We start from the raw sequence: 25590 nt of genomic DNA, 5'->3' as shown, positions 1-25590 counted from the left end.
CATTGTGGATTATATACTTGGTCTCCGCTCCAGGATGGCTGAGTATATGAAAAAGGCATCCAAAAACCTTGAGGCTAGCCAGGAATTACAGAAAGCCTGGCATGACCAAAAGGCTGTTCTCACTGTTTACCAGCCAGTGCAGAAAGTGTGTGTGTTGGAGCCAGTGGCCCCATCAGCACTCCAAGACAAATGGTCTGGACCCCACACTATTGTTGAGCAAAAGTGAGAGGTAACCTATTTGGTTGCTCTTGGAACTCCCAGGAGCCCCCACAGGGTGCTTCATGTCAACAGACTGAAACCATATGTTGACAGGGCTGACATGGGCTTGCTCATGGCTACTGATGAAGGACAGGAGGAAGAGAGTGACCCTCTCCCAGACCTGCTCTCTCAGAACCCTGATGATGGGTCAGTTGACGGTGTAGCCTTGGCAGGCAGTCTCACTGATCAGCAGCAGAGGGACTGCAGACAAGTTCTGCAGGCCTATAGACATATTTTTTCACTGACTCCAAGTCAGACAACCTGGTGCACCCATGAGGTGGACACTGAGGACAGTCTGCCTGTTAAAAGTAAGATTTACAGGCAACCTGATCATGTCAGGGACTGTATCAGGACAGAGGTCCAAAACATGTTGGAGTTGGGAGTTATTGAGCCCTCAGAGAGCCCTTAGGCCAGTCCTGGAGTCCTAGTGCCTAAACCTCACACCCAAGATGGTAAGAGAGAGATGAGGTTTTGCGTGGATTACAGAGGCCTCAATGCTGTCACTAGGACAGATGCCAAATAGTACAAAAAGGGAGACCACCTCTTGAAGTTAATTTCAGGTCAGGGAGTAGAGGGGAAAAGAAATACCAAGACAACTGAAAAAGCTCCCTCTTGACCTATAGATACTTTTATCACGGGAGTTACCTCTCAAACACAGGGCATACACCAACAATGTCTACACAAAATGTGAATTTTTACTCATTTTATTTCATTTTTCTGTAAAAAAGCCTTTTTTCCATTATATCATATTTTTCTAATGCAAGAGTTATAAAAATATACATTATTCAAAGAAACTCCAGGGGAAATTCTTTCAACACAATGGAGCTGTAAATATATATCCTTGATTTTTCAAATTCATATAAAAAGCAGAATCAATTTAATGTGCACAACCAGGTAAAGAGCCACACACACATACTCATACATACTTCCTAAACATACATCCCATCACAAAAACAACCATAAAGTATCCTATAACGTTGAATCTGTTGTCCAGTTGGTGACCAAAGTCATTAGATTTGAAAGGAAGGGGATTGGTCGACGCGTTTCGGTGGAAAAACAGCAGTAAAGACCACCTTCATCAGGACCAGTCAGAGACAGTGCGGTATAGGATCTCTAAACCTGGAATGCGAATCTGAAAGAATATGCACAGAAAATAATAATTTACTAGTATGCCCTATAATACTCAGTGTAATCTCATTTACATTTGAAACAACGCATGGACCAACACACACGCTCAGAATTCACACAGCCTTACACCACCAAGTGAGACCTTATAATCCACAGGACACAGTGTGATGACCCAGTAACCGAGATAGAAGAGACATTACTATACAAAGAATGGTCCTAAAGTCCAATCGCACGCTAGAAGGCCTGTAAATGGGTACCTTTTCTAAGAGAACATGGGTACATATCTCATAGAAGTATTCCTACTGGATTACAGCAACACAATCTAATGTGGGAAGGACATGGACATTACTGATACTTGCTACATTTGGTATTGACCTCAACATTTATTATTTATTAAGGAAACATAGTCACCATTGGTTACCTGAAGATTTGCAGTAGCCAGATTCATATTTCGTTTGTTAAAGAGGTAAAAGCAGCTGTTTGCGGAAAAGTATAATAATGACGAATGCTGTTCAACCCTGATTAGAATATAATGCATACGATAGATATTAACCCAAAGGAAAAACCCTTTGTAGGAGAGTAGGGTCTGCAATCCTATGATCACCCAGATTTTTTGCTTTTGTTTCACTGGTTTACGACTTTCTCTGGCTGTGGGCCTGCCAATCCGACCCACAGCCTGGCTGTTCTCTTTCTAAATTACGATATGTACCCTAGGTGCATTTACCAATTGGTACTGGGCCACCTTATCAGACCCTGTAACTCAGGGCATAGGTGTACCCAGGGCCGCCAGGGGCTGCAGCATGTATTATGCCACCCCTGGCTGGCCTCCTAAATTTGACACAACTGGCTGCATGACAGCTGGGGCGAAGTCGTGTAATCACCCTTTGCTTTAGATATAGTAGCTCTATATCTAACCATACAATGGACACCCGAGTCCCTATCAGTCACTCCTATGGCAGGCCTTGACAATCCTGAAGGCAGAGTGCATGGGCTTGCGTGAACTGTGTTCTGGCCCGAGCCGAGCCGGTTGCAGCTTGCGGAGAAAAGACCCAATGGCTGTTCCATGATAACGCGTGCCACATCGGTAACTTCGGTGTCGCGTTATCAAGACATGTCGAGTGAGGTGTCATACGAATCGGGATGCTGCCCTCTCACCAACTCGGGCGACGAGGTTAGCATTCCGCCCTTCTAGAGGGACACGACATGTACGTAACTGTGAACCCCGGTTAAAGTTAACGAAAGCCTCAGCTCCACAAAATGGATGCTGCCACCACAGACACGAGTCTGACCTCCTGCTGCTGGGAGTCCTTCCAGCGAGGAGCGCTTGGACAAAGGGTTTCCTGTCGAGGGCGGTGTTCGCACCGTCCCAGACAGGGTTTGTGTATTCTGGGTAGGTAGGGCTTTTGCGAGAAGGTGACTGCGGAGTAGCACCCCGGTGCTCACTACGCATCTGCCGGTTAGAACCAGTTCCAGGGGCGACAGCCCTGGCCTGGGGAAAGTCCGGCAGGGGAGAGGGGTGTAACTACCCCCCTTCCTGGTCCCACCCTTAGGGCAGGACCTAGTCATGTACCCACCCCTTTCTTTAGGATAAAGGCCGGAGCGGGGACCCTTCCAAATTAGATCATCTTTGAATCAAGAATACTTTCTACGAAAGGACTTCAAGACTCTTCTCAAGATTTCTCCCTTGTGGCTAAGGAGTAGTCACCCTGCATCAGCGGGCACCATCTAAGAACTCTGCGGTTTGCTGTAAGTCCTTCCTCAAGGAATCCGACGGCCCAGCTCGACGAGAACCGGCTTCCCTGGCACCTCTGACCTCTACCCCCGTCATCAGCTCAGCTGTGATCTGTGGGTGCGACGAGACCTCGAGGGACCGGCCATCATCAGAACCTGCACGCTCTTAAAAACCAGCACGACCATCGAGGTAACTCTCTGGTGAGTGCTCTGGGGTCCGAGAAGCCCCGACCCTGAGCCGCTCCAGCTCCGAAGTGCAGTCCCCCAGCATCTCCACGATCTGCGTGGGGCCCTTCTGCTCGCTGCTCAGCACGTTGTCTGGTCACTAGCCGCTGGCTTGTGTCCTTCTGTGACGACATCCGAGAATCATCACTGCCGGTCTGGTTGCTCCAGACTGGCCCTTGCTTCCATCTTTTCGAGAAGCACCCCGGACCCTCCTGGTCCACTCAAGACGCCGACAGCGTCATCTGTCGTGGGACAGCTCGCACCTCCACCGTGGTCGCCGACAACGCCTCCTGGTCCGTGAGACTGCAGAGCCTAGCGTCGCCCACTCACCTGGTCGAGGTGACGGCCAACTGGTGCCTTCCTGGTACCCTCTGACTACTGGCTAGTAGTACGAACTTGGTCCCCTCTGCTTTCAGGTTTCATCAATCTCCGATCCAGGCTTGGATCTCTACGAACTATTCATCACTGGTCGCCGGCCAGCAACTCCTTTTCTTCCGGCTCCTGGCTCGTCAGCGAAGACCCCGACGCCTGTAAGACTTGTGCAGCCGCAGCCCTCGTGGCTAGGTAACTCGGCATTTCAGTGCCTGCATAGCCTCCTTACTCTAGGGTCCCGAGTCCCTCGCTTCCGACTTGCCTTAACCTTTCCGTGTCCTCGGACACTTGTTTTAATTGTGCACTTAAAGTATTTGCTAAAGAGATTTGGTTTGTGCTAAGTACCCTGTCCTCATAAAGAGTACAGGGCTGTTGTGATTCTTAATAAATATACTGTTTATTTTCATAACACTTGTGTGGTGTCCTTTCACTGGGTGTTCAAGGGGTACATGTGTGGTAAACAGCTGGCTTAACGCGCCCTCTCGAGTCTTTAGCCTTAGACTGCTCGTATCCACGCTACTAGGATAGCTGGTCTATAGGTTGACTTACAACCAAACACCATAAGGGTCGTTGGAACGATACATAGCGGTCGCTAGAATAGCGAACGTTGCATATCGGGCTAACTTCTCACACCCTTTACCTGTAAGATATACAAAGGGGCAGAACAAGGCAGAGGACGACTTTTCACAATCTCTAAATATGGTTTATTCTTCGTTCAAGTTGTGGAGGGGATGCCACATCTATGATAGAATAATTAGGCGTCCATAACATACAAATCCTTTCAAGATAAAGCTAAGACCCATTTTTTTAAACCACACATAGGCCTACTTACTTTTGAATAGTTTTTGTTACGCTTTGTTTGTCCCATACGCCACCATAATACGGTGTCTCTTTAAAATGCAGATGCCTGAAAGAGAGCATTCATACAGTATAAGGGAGGGAGCTAGCTCTTCAAAAACTGTGGCACCTACTATGAAGAGAGATGTTATAGTCCCGAGTGTAAGGAATGTCTGCAGCTTAGATACGATTATTTCTAAAAATATATTGCGTTTGTTAAAAAGGGCATGTTGCGTGGGTATTGTGATATGAATGAACCAACCAACGTTTAAACACGCAAGCTCGAGCATAAGGGTGATTACAACCTCACCTTGACTCTTAACCCTCCTCCTACTACAGGACGACACAAAAGTTTGAACGGACATATTGCATGAGTATCATAATACAAATATGCCAAACAGCATTAAGCACGCACGCTCGAGCGAGCATAGGGGTGATTGCACCCTCACCTAGATCATTATTTCTCCTCCCCCTGCAAGACGACACAAAGGATGAACGCCTACAATGAAAATCCGACACCTATACAAAAGTATGCTAATCTTAGACCCCAACATTCAACTTACGTTTCCAGAAGCACGAAAATTCCTAGTCCCCATCACACGCCGCCTCCACCTTCGTCCCCAGTTCGCTCCACGCTGATAGGTAGGTAGCGAACCTTCTTCTTAAATATCCAGCGGAAAGTCTCTTAACACGCTGCAGCTGTGTTAGATGCGTGCCGTCCACTCCACGTTATCAAAGACTGCCCCCGAGTTAGAAAGCTAGTAATAGATAAAGGACTACACCAGGTGCCGCCATCTTGAAGTGGTGTCGGCGGAATATTCGGACGTTACATAAGCCCCAATTAACTAAACATTTAATTGTAGATCACAGGCGAGCGGGACAGATTTCAAATCTTTAAAGGACCCTCCTCAATTTCACAGTCTCAACACACAGTATAACGAGACATGCATTTGTTTACATTGTCAATCATGTGCCAAATGCTTAATAAATTCACTCCAATGGCACAATCCAACTTGTACCTCAAAGTCCTCAAATCCAACTTCTAAAAGAATTGGGACAGATGCCCACTCAATACCAAGGGAAGATGAACTCATTGACAGATTGGAATCTGTAAAGTTTTTGAGTACATTTGACTTGACAGCTGGCTACTAGCAGATCAGACTAGCTGATGATGCAAAAGCCAAAACAGCATTTTCAACCCCAGGAGGACATTATCAATTTGTGGTAATGCCCTTTGGTCTGAAAAATGCACCTGCCACATTCCAAATTTTGGTGAACCAAGTCCTCTCAGGTCTGGATGACTACTGTGCAGCTTATCTTGATGATATTGCTGTCTTTAGCTCCACTTGGGAAGATCACCTGATCCACCTGAAGAATGTTTTGGAGGCCCTGCAAAATGCAGGCCTAACTATCAAGGCTACCAAGTGCCAGATAGGGCAGAGCAAGGTTGTATACCTGGGCCACCTTGTAGGTGGAGGTCAGGTTCAGCCATTGGAGAGCAAGATCCAGACCATAAAGGAATGGACTGCTCCCACCACCCAGACACAGGTCATAGCTTTCTTGTGCCTGACTGGGTACTCCAGAATATTTGGCAAGGGGTATAGGTCCATTGTGACACCCCTTAATGACTTAACTTCTAAGAAAATGCCAAAGAAAGTTCAGTGGACAGTAAGCTGTCAAAAGGCATTTGATGACCTGAAGCAGGCCTTGTGCACTACACCTATTCTGCAAAGTCCAGACTACTCCAAAGAATTCATTGTTCGAACAGATGCTTCTGAGTTGGGTGTAGGGGCTGTTCTTTCACAACTGAATAAAGATGGTCAAGACCAGCCAGTAGCTTTTATTAGCAGAAGTCTGACCCCTAGATAGAAACGTTGGTCAGCTATTGAGAGGGAGGCCTTTACTGTGGTTTGGGCCCTGAAGATGCTGATGCCATACTTGTTTGGTACTCACTTCAAGATTCAGACAGACCATAAGCCCCTCTTGTGGCTAAATCAGATGAAGGGTGAAAATCCCAAACTGCTTAGGTGGTCCATTTCCCTACAGGGAATGGACTATACAGTGGAACATAGACCTGGGAGTAACCATGCCAATGCAGATTGACTCTCCAGATATTTCCACTTGGAACATGAAGATTCGACTGGTCAAGGTTAGTTTAATGTTTCTACCTGGGGGGCGGGGGGGTTGTGTAGCAGAGTAGGGTCTGCTTCCTATGGTCACCCCCACATTTTGCTGTGATTGTCTGGTTTGTCGACTTTAGTGTGGCTGTGGGACTGCTAATCAGACCCACAGCCCAGCTGTTCTCTCTCTAAATTGATACCATGTACTTTAGGTACATACCAGATTGGGTATTGGGTCACCTCTGTGTGTCCCTGTATAGTGTACCATAGGTACCAAGGGCATAGGTGCATCCAAGGCCTACCAGGGGCTGCAGCATACATATGCCACCCTGGCTGTCCCTTCAAACTGACACCACAGGCTGATCACTCAGAACCATATCCTTATAGCTGTTCTATGATATAGCCATACTATATACTCTTAAGTGCATTATAATCCTCGCGGTTAATGCTAACTTTGGTTTCGCTTTATCAAAACATGTCGTGAAGGCTAACTTAATGTCACATTTCGCCAGTTCCGCCCCCGGCCCACACATCCTCACTAGGCGAATCGCATTGTCCACCGAAGCATAAAGCACCCTGGAGTCCTCCTCGGCGATGAAGTCATTCATTGATTGACCCTCCGGCCACGAGAGATGGTGTATCATCCGAAACTCCCCTTCCTCCTTCTTAGGCACCACCCCCATTGGAGAAATGATTAGGTCATCTGCCGGCCAATCGCTAAACGGGCCAGCTATCCTCCCTTCCTCCACCTCTTTCTTCAACTTAGCAGCCACCACTCCTGGCAACTCCTTTGTGGATTTTAAATTGTCAGCCCACCTCCTCTCTCTGGGACCCTGATAGCCCACCCTAAAGCCCTCCGTGAAACACCAAAAAAGCCTCAAAGCCGCCTCCTGGTTCGGGTAACACGAGAGCCACGGGGCCATCTCCTCCACCCTAGCCGGTGTAGGCGCCCTTCTATCCAGGTTGTCCCCTACCTTTGGCATTCCGACACTGCTCCGAGGGGGTGACCAGAGTAAGGCACTGCGTGAGGGCATGTTTCCCGCCGCACTTAGAGCACTCGTGCTTGAACTTACAGGGGTATCGCAAACAATAGCCTCTGTTGTAGCTCCAGCAAGCCCCAGTGTTATAACTTCCTGGTTTGCTGACCCTGCCCAGTGGTAACGGTGCTGGCAGCAGCACCTTCCCCCGCCCCGCCATGGGCGGGGCACGGGGGAAAGGACTGATACACCACGGGCAACCCGCTGGCTGTATGCGTAGACGCCGACGAATGTGTGGACGCCATCCATCGCATCCAAAGCTCCTGGTCTACCTCACCCCAATTCTTGTCCGGGTTAGCACTAACTCTGGCCCTGAACTCCTCATCGTAGCTCAACCAAGTGAACCCACCAAACTGCATTTGCGCCTTCCTTATTATGTCCATGTACTTCAGCAAAGCAATGGCCCTGTCCAGGTACTTCTCGCATTATATACTGGCGTAAATCAGGAAACCGAAAGTCCAATTTTCCATCGTCACAGGGACCCTGGGCCACCTAGTCAGTTCCCACTCCTCTTCCTTTGAACCCTCTTTCGCCTGCACCTCCCTGTGCAACAGCTTTAAACACGTCTACGTACTCGTGCTTTCAGATCCTACCCTTAATCTTGTCCGATAGGTGAGACCCCAACCCATGTAGGGAAGCTTTTTCTGTCGTTTATCACCCCCTTGCCCCTTTGTCGTCCTTGCCGTCCCCCTTTTCCATCTGCACCCCAGCCTTAGCAACCGACTTACCATCCTCCTGTTTACCTTCCGCAGGCGGACCACCTTCTGGCACTCCAGGTTCCCGGACAGACCCATTCCCCACCCCCACAGACCTACAAGCTTTTTTCTTACTCCCCTTGGGCCCACCATCCCATGCTGCCCACCAAGTCCCTTCACCTGATAGCGTGGAGTGCAGCTCCCGGGGCCGTCCTTTTGGGGTAGAAACCTTGGCCGCCTCCACTTTGTCTTTGCCCTTTGCCGTTTTTGGAACCTGTAAAACACCAAGGTCGCTGTTGTCCTCCACACCTCCTGTCCCGTCCTCGTCATCTCTCACCTCCCCGTCCTCAAGCTCTTCAGTCTCATCCTCATAATCCAACTCCACCACCGGCTCCACATCCACAGGTGCAAACAACACTTCCTTCACCACTCTTTTCACACCCTTACTCATCACCGCAGTCGCTCTCTGCTCACCAGGCACAAATGCCGCCATTGCCCGCTCCCGCATTCGAGGGATGGCCGCCGCGGACCGCCCTGCTGCTTCCGGACAGCGTTTCTGGGCCGTTTTGCGCTCGCCTGGCCCCTGACCTCTGCCGACAGATGCCGGTTTGGAACCCCACCCACCCCTCAGGTCACTCCAGCCTGAGTGGGCCCCAGCACCATCGGGCCTCAAAGCTGTCCTGGCCGTCCCTGAACTCTCCTGCTGACCCTTAGGACACCCCACGCACACCTTCTTACCCTTCGCCCGCCTAGCCACCTCTTTCCTGCTCTGCCCACCCCACAGCTCCAACCCGGGCCTCAGTCTGTTCAGCCCACCTCGCCTCATTAAGCTGCACCAGCAGCCTTTGCGCCCGGATCCTGTCATCCCACGCCAAGGCCCCCCAGCATGGGATGGGAGGGGGCGGGCAGTAGCCCTGAAACCCTGCTCCAGGCGGCAATAACCACTCCTGTAAACCCCCTATGCGCCGGAACCCTACCCACCACCAGGGCGCCCATGCAGAAAACCTCCCCCTACCCATCCAACTGTGCTTCAGCCCTCACCCCCTTTGCTGGGGCTGGTGTGTTCGCCCTGGAACTAAACGAGAGGTCATGGGAGCGTCCTCCCATTGCCCCCTTACATCTCCTTATCTGCAGGCGCAGGAGCCTGCAGCGCTGCCTACCCTGCCGACTCTCCTTACCCCCCTGGCCTCACCACCACCTGGCCATCCTGAAAGCCCTACTGTGCTTCTCCCCCCTCCAAATCGGTGGGCCCCGCCCCCCCTGGGATGCCCGCGCCTCCCGGTGTCACAGGAGCCTGCCCACTGCCCGTCTCATTCTGCCCAGGAACCACGAACTGCACTTGCGGGAAGACTCGTGAGGGCAAGCTCTTCCTCTTGCCGCCCGCGCAGTGTCCTTCAGAGCCCTGCCCCGCCCCCTCCCAGCCGCCTGTTCAGTCGGCGTCCGTGGGTCCTCTTGACATGCCAGGACCGCCGTCGCGACCCCAGACGAAGCCGCACGCGGGGCCCTGGCACAACCCACCCACGCCTGGCTAAGAATTCCGGGCTGCAAAAGATCCTCCCGGCCCGCCTGCGCCAGCAGTAATAGCGCCGCCCTCACTTCCTCCGCAGACACGGAGGCCATGCCGAAACAACGCTGCAACTCTCCCCAACGAAACAAAATCGAGTCACCGGCCAGCGACTCCCAACGCCACCTAATCTCCTCTGCTTCAAGCGAAAACGACGTTTCAACCCACGAGGACCTACTCAACTGACTACGAACACCCTTTTGAATAATCCCTCCCGATGGTGCTGAGCGCAGGAAGAGGAAGTTGCCTTCCTCCCCTGCGCTCTTATAACCTCCCCCTAACTCCACCCTTTCCCCCTAGCTACCCTGATCTCACGCGAATGACCCCGGGGGAAGACTAGTCTGCGACTCTGCTTCCCCCGGGGCCCGGCAAAGTAGCAGTACTCTTGAATGCCATTAGGTGGAGCCATGTAGATTTGCTCCAGCTCCATAAGAAGTGATAGAACAGAGCTGCAGACACACGTCATCCAGAATGTTGACGTCTGTTCCTTTCTTTTCACTTCTTCTAATGCTGGAGCTCTGCTCTTGTCAGCTTTTCGATGATTCCAAAACTTTTCCCCAAGTCTGCTACCGAACGATGTCCTCACTGAAAAGGACAGATTTCAATTGGTGCCATGACTACAGGAAGAAGAGGGAGAGATCGCACCTGGGGCCGTATAACTGGAGTGCCCCCGGGGTGCAACAGGCATTTGTGCCCGCTTTGCGCACCCGCGGGGCACTTTGATATCGCAGAAGGGGCCACAGATGCTTGTGCGCCTCCTTCTGTAATACTGATAGCACTGGCACACAAAAAGCACCATCACTATCATCAGAGGGCATTTCCTCATTTGCATGGGGGCGTGGCCCCTTGCAAATGAGGGAATAGCCTTTACCTCTTCACCTGCGCTGTGTTACAGATACAGGCGCAGAGGCAAAGAAGCTGTCAGTTCCATGGACCCCCCAGACATCCCAGCACATATGTTTGCAGCCACTTACTGCCTGCACTGTGAAACACGGAGTGGCTTAAAAGCTGCTGCTTCGTTTATCACCTGATGGGCAGCTTGAGTTCGCGCCTGCCCTGGGAGCAGTATATTCAATATAATGCCGAGTATTTTCTTGGTTAGCTCTGGGCACACCTTTTGAAAGGTGCACCCTGCCCTAACGAGGAAAATGCGCAGCATACCGTAATGCGGCTCCAGGTTTGCCTTTGGTGCATGAGCTTGAGACACAACAATAGTTGTGTGATAAATGCATTCTAATGAACTCAAATGCAACTAGAGACCAGAAGGCGAAGATGCTTTTTTACTAAACTCAAGAAGAAGTCATGGCATGGCATGGCATGACGGACTGTTGTCCCCCCCATGTTCTCCAGGAAGTCTTTTCCAAATGTCCAGACATTCCACTCTCTCTTCTTAAGAAACCACTTGAGTCGGGCATAGTTCCTGACCTCTTTAAAAGTGTGGAAATCATTCACATTCTGAAAAAGCCACTTGCGGACCATTTTATTCTTGGCAATTACCACCCAATCTCATTATTACCTTACCGTGGTAAGGTTCTAGAGTCATATGTCTCAACCCAACTTAGGGGCCTATTAGGATGGCGGACGGATCTGCGTCCGTCCGCCACCCCCGAGGTGGAGGGACCGTCCGCAGGGGCAGCGGTGGTCCCTCCGGTGCAATTAGGATGTGACGGCCACCTTGGCGGTCACATCCTGTATCTTTAAACTTGCGGCGGGTGCTACTTGAAGCAGCACCGCCACAAGGTTAAAAATGCAAGTTGCCACTCCACCGTTTGAGTCCAAACTCTATCCCCTGGATCTGGGTGTGCCTCAGGGTTCGTCTTTGAGCCCCACATTATTCAATCTTTATGTGAGGCCGCTGGCTGATGTTGTCAAGCATTGGGGTCAGACCATGTCCTCTTACGCTGACGACACGCAGCTGGCGGTCACCCTGAGTGGGGACTCCGACCTTGATGCTCCCAGATTTCGGGAAGGACTCCTGGCAGTGGCCAGCTGGATGAACACCAACTGTCTCCAGCTTAACGCCAAAAAAACAGAGGTCATGATAGTGGGTAAGCGAGCGGATCTCTGGGATGATAAGTGGTGGCCCCCTGAGCTGGGTGTAACCCCCTACCCCAGTGACAGAGGTAAAGAACTTGGGGGTTTGGCTTGACCCTGCCCTCAACTTTTGTGGCCATACGAAAAAAGTAGCGGCCACCTGTTTCGGCATCTTACGAGGGCTGAGACCTATCCTGAGATTCTTTGATGCCTCAACCAGGCAGCTGGTCATTCAAGCATCTATACTATCATGGCTTGATTACACCAGATCATTATTGCTGGGTGCCAACCAGGCTGAAATCACGCGGATGCAACGTATCCAGAACGCTGCAGCCAGAGCCCTGGTGGGGCTACCGAGGTTCTGCTCTGCTGAGAGTACCATCCGCTCTCTTCATTGGCTGCCGGTGGCACATAGGATCCATTTTAAGACACTGTGCCTGTCGTTTAAGATCCTCAGGATGGCCGCCCCCGATTCTTGACAATCATTTGAAGCCTTATGTTCCCCTGCGCCCTTTGAGATCCATGGGCTAAAACTTGGCTGTGGTTCTGCGATTTAGATTATGCAGAGCAGGAGGACGTTCCTTCCGAGTCCTGGCTGCGAAGCTGTGGAATTCTTTACCGTCCCACATCTGCGAAATTGATGAGCTGCTGAAATTCAGGAGAGTCATCAAAACGCATCTGTTCCCCGATCCCTCCTAGGATTCTGTCTTGTGTGCTTCCTCCATCTTTCTGTTGTGTTGTGTCTGGATTCCCTTCCAGAAGCGCCGGGACGCCCCTTTGCTGGGGCATCTGTGCGCCATGGAAGTGTTATTAACATAACATAACATAACATAACATAACATAACATAACATAACATAACATAACATGCACAAAGCGGCCGGCACCACGCGGTGCCTGCCACTTTGTGCATGTAAATGCTGGGGTGTACCATAGGTACCCCCCATGTGCACCCCCCACCCCCCGACACCCTGGGGGCCGGCAACGTGCCTCTAAACACCAAAGACCACATGCTTTTCCATGGCGGAAAAGCCACCGTGGAAAAGCATGTGACGATGCACATCCTAATTTGGCTGACGGTGTCCTGCAGACACCGCCACCAAATGGCCCTCCACACCCCGCGGATCAGCGGCGGATGGACCTGCCGTCCGCCGCTGGTCCCACCACAATCCCACCGCCATCCTAATCTGACGGTGGGTGTATTCTGTGGCCGCGGCGATGAATCTGCATTCATCAGGCCAGCGGTGGCTTCCGCCATCCTAATCGGCCCCAAAGTACCTTTGTAGAACAGTTTCATGTCTTGGACCCCCACCAGGCCAGTTTTCAACCCTCCCACTCCACAGAATCAGGCATCTTGACAGTTATGGATGACCTCAGAGGGGGCATAGATAGAGGGCTCACCCAGGCCCTGGTTCTCCTGGATCTGTCAGCAGCTTTTGACACGGTCGATCATAACATCCTGATTGACCGTGTCAGCAATGCCGAGATCCAGGGCCTGGCCCTAAAGTGGCTCTCCTCTTTTTTTCGTAACCGGTTTCAATCGGTACGTCTTGCTAACTTCTCCTCAAAGAAGATGGAACTACCTTGTGGAGTACCCCAGGGCTCCTCCCTCTCAACGCTTCCTTTTAATCTGTACCTCCTTCCTTTAATCTCCTCTCTCCGGGAAAGGAAAGTCTTGACATACAACTATGCGGATGGCCTTCAACTAGTCTTTATATAAAACTAAACAATTGCCAATACTGTTACCGTAAATCCTTCTCTTTTCCCCACATCACATTAGAGTTAAACACATTGTAGGTGGAAGACTTCTAGTTCAGTCTGAAATAATCTCTTTGTTTATTTTTTATTTATAAATCCATTCGTTGGTTAAATTTCACCAAATTTATATTTTCAACATCTACATCACAAATACAAAAATTCTTACTTTTAGTAAAACATTAAACTCTACATATTCATAATCATTCAATACTCACAGTCACTCAACCTATCAGACATTCAACCACTTCACACTCACATACACAGCCACAACCAGTTATTTACAGTTCAATACTAATTACAATATTATACAACAACTATTGAAAATAAGTTTGTCTAATCTCATAAATTTGGAGCAATATTTTTGATTTGAAGATCTTATGGCTTAACAAACAATGGTCTACGCGTTTCGAACTCCTACTTGGTAAGGAGTTCTCATCAGGACCCAAAAAGCTTAGATCGTCACTTTTTAACAATATGTAGATGCAGGCACTCGGGAGGACCTCTGAGTGCCGCTGTTAGACGCGAACCGATTGAAACGGCGTGTTCATTCAATAGGCTTTGACATTTATCTCCATCCATCCTATGTGTCTCATTTTCAAGATACCATGATTTTCATTAGTGAGTGGATGAATGAAAATCAACTAAATCTCAACCCTGATAAAACTGAGCTGATCCTCACTGGTGGACTTGTTAACCCATGGAACTCCAACTTTTGGCCATCTACCTTAGGCAACCCTTCCCTCCCAGCTAGCTCAGCCAGGAGTATGGGTATAATGAATGAATGAATGAATGAATGAATAAATGTATTTGCGTGGTTACTCAAAACCATTACAATAAAAAAGAAGAGCACTACATTTTAAAAGATAGACAGTGTGATTAAAATCTAAAGGTCTAAAATTCAAAGATCTTTAAAACCAAGATAACTCTGTGTACTCAGCAAATTGTTGTACATGCTCCAATTAAGCTAATCAGGTAATACAAGATGATAGGTGACCTCGGCACAAGTGCTTGCTTGATCGCTTAGCGGGAGTGTCCATCAGCTTCGTGCGAGTGTGTTGTACAAATTTGCTAAACATAGCCATGTGCTTCACTATGTCCATAGTATAAAGTTGATGGACTGCCTCCTTTACAGTTGGAGTGCCCAATCGTAGCAAGATGGGCCTGAGATAAATTCTGCGAGCTAAGCGCAAGGCCGGGCAACAAAATAGGATGTGGGCCAAAGACTCACGTTTATATTTACAGAGCCGGCACTCCATGATCACCGGTCTTGCTGACCCTGTGGGGTATAATTCTTTAAGGGGGAGAGGGTGTAGTCTGAACGCTAAGATCCTATGTAAGGCTTGTCTCCCCACGGCCTGCGTAAGGTGAAGTTTGGAGCTATGCTCTGTATGTGGAAGCTTTGGAACTCATGGAAACCTCTTGTTACCAGCGATTCCATGTCCAAGGTGCCAGAGCAAAGACTTACTTGTTTTTTTATTGTGCTTTTGATAGCCTGTACTTGACTGTCTTGGGGTCCCAATTCTCTGTTGCAAGTTTCAAAGAGTCTTTGGCAGAAGCGAAACTGGCTGACTAAGGATTGCTGGGTTCCAGAAAGATACTTTTTATGGCAGCCTTCATTGTGTTCTCTGGTGCCGCCTTGTAAGGTAGAAGTAAGCCAATTTTAGTATGGTCTAGGAGTACCAGGTCGTCGGCGTATTGTATTAGTTGGATCTTCACGTGCCCAATCCTGGGTGTTGCTAGTGTGGCTCTAGTCAAGGCTTGGTCCATGTCTACGGTGTATAAATTAAAAAGCATCGGGGCTAAGACGCACCCTTGCTTTAGCCCGCGATCCGTGTCGATTTTCTCTGTAGCAGATTCGTTCGAGAGTTTGATTCTTGCCCAAGTTCGTGAGTACAATGATTGAATCGCTTGTAATAGAGATGAGTTGATATTCCAGTGTGATAATAATCACCAGATAGGGAGGAGGAATATCTGTCCATTCAGTTCCCCTTATAAGTATTCAAAGAATCAAAAGCAGAATGGACACTTGTAACTGCGTTACCTTGGTTTGCTTAAAAAACCCTCATAAACGCGGTGGAAAAGTCACTATGCAGTGTATTTTGTTTCTCCGCCCCACACTCACGTTATGGCATCGTCATAGGGTTTAGTAAATGTGCTGTATGCCCGCCTCAAGCCTGAGGCAACCTCGGGGCAGCGCAGTAGTGTCCAGAGATCAGTCAGTGCCCACAAAAAGTAAAAAACAAGCTTACATCCAGAATGAATTTTAATAGGGATTAGATGAGGCTTGTTAGTAAAAAATCTTGGGTATACTCATCGATCGTGTTACTGGATCGTATTATACCACTTTCAAAAAACGGTCAACATGTTTCTGCCCCTCCATGCCCAGCCGGGTCTATGGGGCATTCGTCAGAACTAAACAAAAATACTTACACCATTTGTGCAGTAATTCAAGTGGATTTTGTGTTGCCACAATGTTTCGTTTCGAGTTTATGGTGTACCAGTAATTATAGAAACATAAACATACAAACAATGTGGGATATGCATACAGCCATATGTGCATATTTTCGCTCAAACCTCAACTTAAGGTGAACATCTCATTATTAATATTACTTAACATCGCTTTCATTCTCACTAGGGAAGTTACAGTATGGTGACCATCATGTTTCAGCTATAGATAGAAAAATCTTGAAATGTGGAGGAAGACTTATGTGTTCAACTACTATTATTCACAATCGTCTTTATTCTGCATTTGGTGATGTATTTTTTTACCTAAATTATAATTCAGACTGCTTGGGCCTGTCTCGTATCAGGGATATCTCATTATGTCTGTTGCCATGCGACTAGTCTCTACTTATGTAAGCGTTAGTTGACTTATTGCGGCACTCGTTTTTTACCGCTGTTACTACTCTCATTCACAAACGTCTGAGTTATGCATTGATTGATATGTTTCTTAACCTATAGTGTAGTTCCAACTACTCGTTCTTCTCTTGTGTCAGGGGTATCGCATTATGTCTGTATAGTACGGCTAGTCTCAACTTGAATGAGCATAAGTAAACTAGTTACGGCGCTCATTTTTTCTCACTATTATTTTACCCATTCATTACCCGTGTTACGCAATTTTTACCTCCGTAGTTGCTAAGACGCGTGTCCTCGGGGGTTATGGATATCTTGATCCCAGGCTGTTAATAAAGTATCAATGGTATACTTTAGTACAAAAGATATTAGCAGGTTTAAGAGCAAGCGCTCCCGCACCTTCCTTACCCGCATTCGGAGACTTCCCCGCGTCTTGTGCTGGCTCTGCCCCGGACACAGAAACGACGTTCCGGGCGTCTTTTGGCTGTGTATGGTCGTGGAAATAAAAATAGGACTACGACCGTCTCTATAATACTAACCCTAATCATTGAGTGTCTCAAGTCTAATTTACATTGTGGTATTTCAAAAAATATTTTAATTAGAACACTTAAACTAAAGGCATATTTTGCAGGCACGGAACCTAGGGAAAAGGAAGGAGACACCAACCTGAGAATAAAATCAACGTTCAATCCTCCAAGTAGCATGATCCCTATTGAAATACAAACATTTGAGCAAGCACTACTGAAGGGGGCAGATGAACTAAAGAACAACATGAGGAAACCATTTCAGAATCTAACAAGGAATGAAAGACAGGCCCTTGAGGAATTACAGAATAATGAGAGAATAATTATCAAACCAGCGGATACAGGGGGAAGCATTGTAATCCTAGAGAAAGAAGGGTACAATCAGCAATGCCTCTCCCTTCTCTCAGGCACCAAATTCTACAAGAGAATTATGATCGATCCGACACCGCGGTTACAAAATACAATAAACATCATGATACATGGAAGCAGAAACGAATTCATGGATATCGAAGAAAGAAGCGGAGTATCTGGTAGCACGGGAACCAAGAATACCTTTCTTTTATTCGCTCCCTAAGACACATAAGAACAGATCACCCCCACCCGGTCGCTCGATAGTTTCGGGGATAGGTTCTATTTTGGAACCTTTGTCAAAATTTGATGATCAGTTCCTAAAACCATTAGTACAACGGACACCAACATATTTAAAAGACACCCGAGACCTCCTAAATCTACTAACAGGAATAAGCTTCGAGCAAGAAACACTGTTATTGGTAGGATTAGACGTGGAATCACTCTATACCAGCCTAGCTCAAAAAGAAACACTACAGACCTTGGAAAACATCTTATTTATGACAGAATGGAATCACCGCACCCCAAGACACTTTGTACTGGAGTGTTGCCGTCTAGCTTTGACAGAGAACTTTTTTGAATATGATGGAACATTATTTATACAAAGCCATGGAACTTCCCATCTGTAGCCGGGCTCTATGTGAGTGAGTTTGAGTCCCAACACGTACTGAATAATTCCAATCCATTTGCTGTAAATATATTGTTTTGGAAACGATATATAGATGATATCATAATGCTTTGGAAAAATGATAAAGATCTGAACATATTTATTGAATGGCTCAATCAGAGAGATGAATGTCTAAAATTTACCTTCACAGCAGACAAAAAAAGTCTGGACTTTCTTGACATAACGATCTTTGTTGAGAATGGACTGATCGAGACTAAGACATACTGCAAACCGACATCAAAAAACAGTCTCCTGTCATATCAGAGTTTCCACCCGGAACCATTGCGAGAGAACTTGCCGTACAGCCAATTTCTGAGGCTTAAACGGAATTGCAGTAAAGCAGGTGATTACAGAACACAAGCAAAAGAACGGAGTCAGAAATTACAAAAAAAGAGACTACCCACTAAAAACAATAGCGAAATGCCAAAAAAGAGCAAAACATCAGCCAAGAGAATGTCTTCTCCAAACCACAGCAAAGGAACCCATCACTGACCGACCTTATGACATGCGTAACAACATATTGGCCAGCAACATATACAGTGCAAAAAATTGTAAACAAAAATTGGCGAATCCTAACAACAGGAAAATTCAACTGGCCTAAACCAAGATTCGCAAACAAACATACTCGGAATATAAAAGATATACTTGTGCACACACAATCACAAAAACATCTGAAGATCCCAGTGACAAGGAGTATCGACATGGCCCCAATAACAGGTCACTATCCCTGTGGAACTTGCTTGGTGTGCAAATTAACAACTGTCACCAAGACACTGCAACTGACGGACTCATTCACCTGGACACAAAAACAGCATACAAATTGTAACTCAACGCACGTAATCTACATGGTTGTATGCCCCTGTTGAAAGAAATACATCGGAATGACATGCAGGCAAGTAAAGACACGGATTGGGGAACATAAGAGCAATATTAAAACAAAAAAGAATACAACGAAATTATGTGCCCATTTTACAGAACTGGGCCACAAGGCAGAAGACCTCAGATGGACAGTGATAGAAATGTTGCATAAGAAAACTCAAAATACCGAGAGAATTCTGTTTGAAAAGGAGCAAAGATGGGTGGAACGATTGAAAACTAATATTGACGGACTAAATGATAATATACCGTGGCATCAATTTTCCAAATAGATCTCTAAAAATAAGCTCAGTAACTAATGACATGTACCACTGTGACATTAGTATTTGGAGAATAAAGAGCATTTAGTCTGCCAAAAAATGCCTATTTTGACCAGTACTCACTACTAACAACACATTTGAAATATAATTCGTAATGGTTTAGAACATAGAAAGAGCATTGACCAAGATCTCTCCTGACATAGAATGTGCCCCTTTATAGTATAAAAACAGTGGCTCGTAGATTCCAATAAATGTGAGAGGATTCTAATTAAAATATTTTTTGAAATACCAAAATGTAAATTAGCCTTGAGACACTCAATGATTAGGGTTAGTATTATAGAGACGGTCGTAGTCCTATTTTTATTTCCATGAACATACACAGCCAAAAGACGCCCGGAACGTCGTTTCAGTGTCCGGGGGCAAGCCAGCGCAACACGTGGGGAAGTCTCCGAATGCGGGTAAGGAAGGTGCGGGAGCGCTTGCTCTTAAACCTGCTAATATCTTTTGTACTAAAGTATACCATTGATACTTTATTGACAGCCTGGGATAAAGATATCCATAACCCCCGAGGACACGCGTCTTAGTAACTACGGAGGTAAAAATTGAGTAACCCAGATAACCTCGAAATGAAACATAGTGGCAACACAAAATACACTTGAATTACTGCACAAATGGTGTAAGTATTTTTGTGTAGTCCTGACGAATGCCCCATAGACCCGGCTGGGCATGGAGGGGCAGAAACATGTTGACCGTTTTTTGAAAGTGGTATAATACGATCCAGTAACACGATCAATGAGTATACCCAAGATTTATTACTAACAAGCCTCATCTAATCCCTATTAAAATTCATTCTGGATGTAAGCTTGTTTTTTACTTTTTGTGGGCACTGACTTATCTCTGGACACTACTGCGCTGCCCAGAGGTTGCCTCAGGCTTGAGGCGGGCATACAGCACATTTACTAAACCCTATGACGATGCCTTAACGCGAGTGTGGGGCGGAGAAACAAAATACACTGCATAGCGACTTTTCCACCTCGTTTATGAGGGTTTTTTAAGCAAACCAAGGTAACGCAGGTACAAGAGTCTATTCTGCTTTTGATTCTTTGATATTCCAGCGTGCCAACTTCTGCCAGAGGATGGTGCGATCTACGCCCTCAAAAGTTGCCAAATAGTCAATGAAACAAGCAAAGAGCGGCAGACTTTGGTGAGTCACGGCTTGTTGAGCTAGATATGACAGGGCGATTATGTTATCCACCATTGATGCCCAGGTCTGAACCCTGTTTGAAAGAAGTTCAGAAGGCCTTCAGTGCTGGCCCAATTTGATAGTTCCACCAGAAGGGTGCTTGCATAGGCCTTGCCCTCAATATCCAGCAGGGCAATCATACAGTAGTTTTTTGGGTTGGAATTTGGCCCTTTCCTATATATTGGGTGCAATAACGACCCTCTCCAGGAGTCTGGAGCGTCTCCCAAGAACCTGCATTCAGCAAACAACTGGGTCAGATTGTCCTTCCAGAAAACTGTATCTGAAAGAAACACGTTAGTGTTAGATTCCTTACCTTAGAATATCCCCAGGCGTCAGTCTGGATCCGGAAACTTTTGCGTAGCAGTACCCCTGCGCGTCGGTAGGCGTCGTCTGCAGGCGTCCCCTGCGGCTCCGCGTCCGCGTGATGACGTCGCTGGAGTATATAGACGCCGCCTCCGCGCGCTGACATCAGTTCTTCTTTTTTCCGCGCCAGTAAGCGCAGATCCGAAGAGCAGTACTCCGGTCTTTTGACCAACTTGTTAAAACTTTCTAATCTCTTTTTGGTGCCTGGTAGGATGCCCGGTTTCAAGAATTGTGACGGTTGTGACCGCACGATGTCGGTCACGGACCATCACCGACTCTGTCTCCGGTGCCTGGGCTCCGACCACGATGTGGACGCCTGCGTCGACTGCCGGGCTCTCACTAACAAGGCTAGACGGGAGCGGTCCCGCAAGCTGCTTGAGCTCCGGGTGTCGGCCCCGCGTCGGGAGCGGTCCCGGTCCAGCCGGAGGTCCAGGGAGCGTTCGAGGGAGCGGTGGCGGAGCCGCGCCGAGCGCTCCGGAAGTCGTCACCATTCGTCGGGCTCTTCAGGTAAGAAACACAAGAAGTCGGGGCGTCGTCATCGTACCCCCGACTCCCCCCGACGCTCGCGCGATGCGGCCGGGGGTTCGGGTGACCCCAACCCCGCGGCTCCGCGAGAGTCGCCGGCGCGGCCTGCCCCATACCCTCCGGTCCCTGGGCACGGTACGACGCCTGAGGAGATTGAGGCGTTCCTCATGGCCATGAGGGCGCTCAGTTCTCTGACGGGGCCTACGCCGCCTTCGGGCCCAGTGCTACCGTCTGGGGGCCCTAGCGGGTCGGGTGTCCCTGGCTCGACGCCATCGGGTGCTCCGGCCCCGGTGCCGCCGACGGCTCCGACCCCGGCGCCGCAAGGGCCTTTGGGGTCGACGCCGGCTGGCCTACCGGCTGGTCCGGCGCCGTTCCATCGGGGTTACCCCCGACGCCGTCCCCGCGCGGCGCCGGTTCTCCTGTGCTGGCTTCGGCCGGCGCCGGGGCTCCGGCGCCGGACGGCGCCGTCCCCATACCCTCCCCAAATCCGGACGCGGAGTCGGATCGACGCCGGGCTCGACGCCGATGGGGCCTGTGAACCCCGAGGAGCCGGTCTACATCGTTGACTCCGAGTATGGAGATGATGAAGAGTACGGGGAAGGTTGGGAGGGGTCTGAGGATCCTCTGTCACGTGAGTGCCAGTATGACCCCGACTGGACAGGTGATTTGGGGGACGCCAGTGGTCTGGACGACTCTCCTAACCCTGGCTTTGTCTCTCCTCCTTCCGTGGCGTCGGAGGAGGGAGCTGCATATTCAGTGGTGCTGATGAGGGCTGCCAAGGCCTTACACCTTGAGCTCCCCGTCGTGGCCGTGAGGCCTAACATCCTCACTGAGGTCTTCAAACCGCAGTCATGCCCACAGGAGCCACTGCTGCCATTTAACGAAGCCTTGTCAGACGTTCTGTTGGGCACGTGGTCCAGGCCCGCTTCAGGTTCGCCTGTTGATCGGAACGTGGCCAGACGCCACCGTCCTTGTCCAGACGACCCCAAATTCCTGTCCACCCATCCCACCCCCGAGAGTCTGGTGATCCAGGCCTCTACCTCCCAGACCACATTCCCGTCGGCCCCGCCCGATCGGGAATCCAAGAGGTATGACCAGTATGGCAAGAAGGTCTTCTCGTCCCTGAGTTTGGGACTGCGGTCTTGCAACACCGCTTGCCTCTTGGGCCGCTACACCCACTCTGTGTGGGATACGGTCGCGGAACTGCTGCCAGAATGCCCCATGGAGGTGAGGGCAAAACTCGGCAAGGCTGTGGCTGAGGGCCGAGACGCAGCTAAATATTGTATACGGTGTGGTCTTGATACGACCGACTCGCTAGGCAGAGCGATGTCCACGACGGTGGCGATTCGTCGCCACGCCTGGCTGAGATCCGCCAACTTCTCGGCACATGTCCAGAATGCCTTGATGGACATGCCGTTCGATGGCTGTCGCCTGTTTGGTGACAAGGCGGACCACGCGCTGGAACGCTTTAAGGACTCCAGGGTCACGGCCAAGTCCTTGGGTCTCTCGACCCAGCGCCAGCAAACGGGTTCGTTTCGCTCCTTACGTGGCCAAGGAAGGGGCGTTCCCACACGTGCTGCCAGCCACGCGCCGCAACAATCCTTTCAACGCGGTGGCGGCCGTGGAAACCGCCGTGGCGGCGGTCGGGGTCAATGGCGGGGTCAGGCCACACCTCCCCCGCAGCATCTGCCTCCAAATCCTCCTAGTCCGTGCTTTCGGCCCCATGTGACGCCAGTGGGTGGCAGGGTTCGCCATCACCACGCTCACTGGCGCACAATTACATCAGACAGGTGGGTGCTGCAACTCGTCCGAAGGGGCTACTCCCTCCCCTTCGAGACCACTCCTCCAGCCATGCCACCGCAGAACCACCGTGTGTCGGGGGACCACTTGACGCTTCTGCAGGAGGAAATCTGAAAGAGACACGTTAGTGATAGATTCCTTACCTTAGAATATCCCCAGGCGTCAGACTGGATCCGGAAATTTTTGCGTAGCAATACCCCTGCGCGCTGGTAGGCGTCGTCTGCGGCTCCGCGTCCGTCGTCGGCGTCGTGAGCGCCGGGATGACGTCGTCGGAGTATGTAGACGGCGCCCATGCGCGCTGACGTCAGTTCTTCTTTTTTCCGCGCCAGCTAGCGCAGATCCGGAAGAAGCTCTACCCCCAGTCACTTTTTGACTGAAAACTTTTTTTGATCTTTTTGATCCTCTATTTAGTCGATTCTCGACTATCGGTGCCAGGGATGCCCGGGTTCAAGCCTTGCTCGAAGTGCGGCCGACTCATGTCGGTCACGGACCCCCATCGCCGGTGCCTGAAGTGCTTAGGCCTCGACCACGACGATCGAACCTGCTCCGACTGCCGGGCCCTGACGTCGAAGGCTAGGCGGGAGCGGTCCCGCAAGCGTCTCGAGCTGAGGCAGTCGGCCCCGCGCCGCTCCAGGTCCCGGTCCCGGTCCCACGGGAGGTCGAGGGACAGGTCGCGAGGTCGGAGTCATCGACGTTCCGGGAGTGGACACCGATCGTCTGGTTCCAAGTCCTCAGGTAAGAGGCATGAGAGGTCGGAGCGACGCCATCGATCCTCCGACCCGCCCCGTCGCTCGCACGATGCGACCGGGGACTCGGGCGACACCGCCCACGCGGCTCCGCGGGAGTCGCAAGCGTCGCCGCCTGCCCCACACCTTCGGGTCCCTGGGCACGGCGCGTCGCAGGAGGAGGTCGAGAGGTACCTCATGGCCATGAGGGCCCTCCCTCCTCAGTCGGTTCCCGTGGCGCCTTCGGGCCGATCGGCTCCGTCTGGAGGTCCTTCCGGGTCGGGCGCTTCGGCCCCGACGACGTCGGGTACTTCGGGCCCGGCGCCGCTGGCGACTTCGGTCCCGGCGCCGCACGACCTCGCTGGATCAGGCTCCGGATCCGGGACCTCGCCGGTCGACCCTACGACCTCGCCGGCGCCGTCCCTTCAGGTGTCGTCCCCGGCAGCCGATGTGGTTGCCGCCCCCAATGTTTCCTACGGTCCTCCTCAGGAGTCGGAGGGGCGCCGCTGGGCGCCGATTCCGTCGGCCTTCGGAGAGTTCTATCTCCACGAGGAGGCCCTGGCTGTTCATCCTGGTCTCCAGGAGCCGGGTGACGAGGAGCAATGGGAGGGGTCCGAGGACCCTCTGGCACGTGATTGCCAGTCGAATCAGGACTGGACATATGAGCTTGGGGAGGCCAGTGGTATTGACACCTCGCCAGACACTGGATTTACGTCGCCCCCGACTGTGGCTTCGGAGGCGGGTTCTGCTTACAGTGTAGTGTTGACGAAGGCAGCTAAGGCCTTAAACCTTCAGCTCCCCGTCGCGGCCGTGAGGACTAATCTCCTCACTGAGGTCCTCAAACAGCAGTCCGGCTCCGCGGAGCCCCTCCTGCCGTTCAACGAGGCCTTGTGTGACGTTCTTCTGGGCACTTGGTCCAAGCCCGCCACAGGCCCCCCTGTGGACAGGAACGTGGCCAGACGCTACCGCCCGGCACCGGGCGACCCTTGCTTTTTGTCCACCCACCCCACCCCCGAGAGTCTGGTCATCCAGGCCTCCAACTCCCAGACCGCATTCCCGTCGGCCCCGCCCGACAGGGAATCCAAGAGATATGAGCAGTTCGGGAAGAAGGTCTTCTCGTCTGTGAGCCTAGGGCTACGGTCAGTGAACACCAACTGTCTCTTGGGCCGCTACACCCACACTCTGTGGGACACGGTTGCGGAGGTGCTGCCACAATGCCCTGAGGAGGTCAGGGCTAAACTCAGCCAAACCCTTTCGGACGGCCGAGATGCGGCACGTTTTTTTATCCGGTGTGGGCTGGATACCACGGACTCACTGGGCAGGGCGATGGCAACGACGGTGGCGGTTCGACGCCACGCCTGGTTGAGGTCCGCCAACTTCTCGGCCGATGTCCAGGCCACCCTCCTGGACATGCCGTTTGATGGCCGTCGCCTCTTCGGCGACAAGGCAGACCATGCGCTGGAACGTTTCAAGGACTCCAGGGCCACGGCCAAGTCCTTGGGCCTTACGGCCCCACGCCAGCAATCGGGTGCCTTTCGCTCCTTTCGTGGCCACGGAAGGGGCGCCCCACCACGGACCGCCAGCCACACGCCGCAAAATGTCCAGCAGCGCGGTGGCGGACGTGGGAACCGCCGCGGCGGTGGTCGGGG

General features: G+C 50.5%; 1 long non-coding RNA gene across 1 annotated transcript in view; it reads right to left on the bottom strand.

The window, feature by feature from the left end:
- Positions 1–1053: 1053 nt before the first annotated feature.
- The window catches only part of LOC147708878 (uncharacterized), a 66906-nt gene continuing 42369 nt past the window's right edge, over positions 1054–25590 (bottom strand). Inside the window, exon 3 of the long non-coding RNA XR_015296524.1 lies at positions 1054–1390. This is a non-coding gene — a long non-coding RNA (uncharacterized LOC147708878). The remainder of the gene's footprint in view (positions 1391–25590) is intronic.

Source organism: Lissotriton vulgaris, chromosome 6 (genome assembly GCF_964263255.1).
Source record: "Lissotriton vulgaris chromosome 6, aLisVul1.2, whole genome shotgun sequence".
In the NCBI taxonomy this organism is placed as follows: Eukaryota; Metazoa; Chordata; class Amphibia; order Caudata; family Salamandridae; genus Lissotriton; species Lissotriton vulgaris.
The sequence above is the reverse complement of the archived record's forward strand: the minus strand, read 5'-3'. Positions and strand labels throughout refer to the sequence as shown.